Source organism: Poromitra crassiceps (assembly GCF_964638095.1).
Source record: "Poromitra crassiceps genome assembly, chromosome: 11".
In the NCBI taxonomy this organism is placed as follows: domain Eukaryota; kingdom Metazoa; phylum Chordata; class Actinopteri; order Beryciformes; family Melamphaidae; genus Poromitra; species Poromitra crassiceps.
In genome coordinates, this window is record NC_139643.1 from 25734517 (window position 1) to 25737168 (window position 2652).

At 48.2% G+C, this 2652-nt stretch overlaps 1 pseudogene across 1 annotated transcript; it reads right to left on the reverse strand.

Annotated features, from left to right (window-relative positions):
- Positions 1-797: 797 nt before the first annotated feature.
- LOC310785558 (importin subunit alpha-3 pseudogene) lies at positions 798-2315 on the reverse strand (annotated as a pseudogene). Its single transcript has one exon. The product of its transcript is annotated as an importin subunit alpha-3 pseudogene (transcript).
- Positions 2316-2652: the final 337 nt, after the last annotated feature.

Genomic DNA, 2652 nt, shown 5'->3' on the forward strand with positions numbered 1-2652 from the left:
TTATTGCTTACAGTCATGAGAATGGAGTCAGAGCTGATGGATTGTAGGTCCAGACAACATTTTGGCTAATAATAATAATAGCTGCATATGAGACGTCATCAGAATGTAAACAATGACGGACGGGGCCGGCGGACGAAATACCTGTCAGTCATATTACTCGTCAGACTGACTCCGAGTTCCCAGATTGAACAAATAATGCTGCAAAAATACCCCTATGTTCAATAGAAGGTTATGACCACAAAGTGAAATCCATTACTACAGTGTTTAGAAGTTAACACAAATACAATGGGAGAGGGTAAGCTCTTCTTCTTTTAAGGAGAACCCAGGAAGGACAACTCCAGTCTGACATGTGGGGCAACCTTTACCTTGAGAAAAGCGGGTTAAATCTACCTCTGCTGCTCCTGGTGGAAAAAAAGAAAAGAAAAAATAATTGTTGTGGGTGTCCTTGGTTCTCCCCGGGCTGACATCGAGCTTTTTGTTGTCATTTGAACTACTAGTTTTCAGTTTTTAGTAGATGACAGCTCCAATAACACGGAAGTTATGTCCGCATGTCTCTCCACTCATTCGATGTATGTATATGTTTAGCTTTTTGCAACATGTGGCCACTCAGTCTCACACAAACTTCATTTGGGCTGGTTCCTCTGGAATGCCAAATGAAATCCACACATTTTTCTTTCAGATAAGATGCAACCATGGATGCCATGAGCCAAGCACAATGGATCTAATTTCTCTCCTAATTATTTTGTTGAACAGAGTGCTGCATCGTGAATACGACTCCAGAAGACCCCACATGCATTCTAGAACTGGAATCCCTTGGCTGGCATGTTGGTGGAGTTAAAGCTGTATGTTCCACCCTGGATGACCTCCGGCACCAGGCTGGTGTCTTCATCAATACGATCAGAGAAGAACTGATCAATAATTCCATATGCCAGTTTGTAGATGTCTTCATTTTCATGATTCTGCAGCTGCTCCACCTTCTCCAAACCCCCGCACTCCTCAATGAGGTTAGCAATGGTTTCGGCCTCATGGTTGGCCATCTTCAGGATGTTGCGGAGGCCGTCCAGGACTAGCTGCACGACCTGGGCATCCTTCACGGTCAGCAGGTTGCAGAATGGTGGGATCACCTGCTTCTCAATCAGATGCGCCACCTGGTCTTTCCTTCCACTTACTGTCAGGTTGCAGATGACCCAGGCTGCTTCCTTCTGAGTGAGAAAGTCGCCCTTGTCGAGCAGGTGGATGATCATGGGCACTAGCTTGGCATCGATGATAGCTTGCACCTGCTGCTGGTTGCCTGCTGTGATGTTGGACAGGAACCACGCTGCCTCCTTGGTGATTCTCCCCTTGGTGTGTGTGAGGAGGGAAGGGAAGTGACTGAGGGCATCACAGTTGAGCACCTCCTGGGTCTGCTCATCTGTACCAATCACTATGTTGCCCAGTGTCCTCAGAGCAGCAGTCTGAACTTTGACCTCCTGGTGACCGAGCAGGGGCACCAGGTGAGGGACGATGCCAGAGTCGATGACCATTTGGATTTGCTCAATCCCAGCGTCTGCCAGGTAGCACAGAGCCCACAGTGTGTTCCTCAAGATGGTGATATCAGTGTGGTGGATCAGCACACAGAGAGCTGGCAGGATCTCCTGGATCGTCTCCGTGGGTGATGGGGGGTCCTTGTGACGGCAGAGGTTGGTCATGACCCAGGTGACATTGCGTTGGAAGGTGATGGGGGTGGTGGGGCTGATGAAGGAGAGCAGGGGCTTGACCACACCCAGGCTGATCACATAGTCTCTGCACTGAGAGCCGTCGCCTATGATGTTGCCCAGGGCCCAGACCGCCTGTTCACACACATCCTGATGAGGAGAGTGAAGCAGCCTGAGGAACAGAGGCACAGCATTAGACTGGACCACAGCTTGGGTCTGTTGTGAGGTACCCGCCGCTATGTTGGTCAGAGCCCAGGCTGCCTCAAGCTGAAGAGATGGGTTGTCATCTCTGTCCAGACAGTGGACCAGGATGGGAAGGATCCAAGACTTCAGCAGGTCATCAATATGGTTACAGTGACAAGATAACTTCCTGACAGCCTTAATAGCAGTCAGCTGGACACCTTGGTTATCACTGGTGGCATTTTGTACTATTGCGTCAAGGGAGGTGTTTGAGATGTCCTCAGGGGCCACATTTCTCCTCTTCAAAAGGTGCTCATCTCTTTTGTTCTTGCGAAGTTCCACCACAACCTCGGACCTCCGTCTTCTCATAGTTGCCAAATCATGACCCTTGTTCTTGAAATTCTTCAACCGCTCGTTGTCTGGTTTCTCGTTGTCAGCCATGTCAGCAATTTTGGCAATGTCCAATATCTTTATTGATGAACCTTTTCACAACCCTTTCATTAAAGTATTTTTTGCTGGTTTCATCTGTACAGATCAGTGTTGCCAGGTGGGAAATGTTGAATTATCATAGCTGAGGGTCACCACTCAACCAGGAAGGATTTATGACATCACCGATGACATCACAATTGCTCGAGTGACATCACTGATGACATCACAATTGGCACAAGTGACATCACTGATGACATATTATATGACATATCTAATGATGTGACAATGTCTATTCACCTTATGTAGCCACGCCCATTTGACCCGGTTCTGTGGCCGTCCTACGACTTCC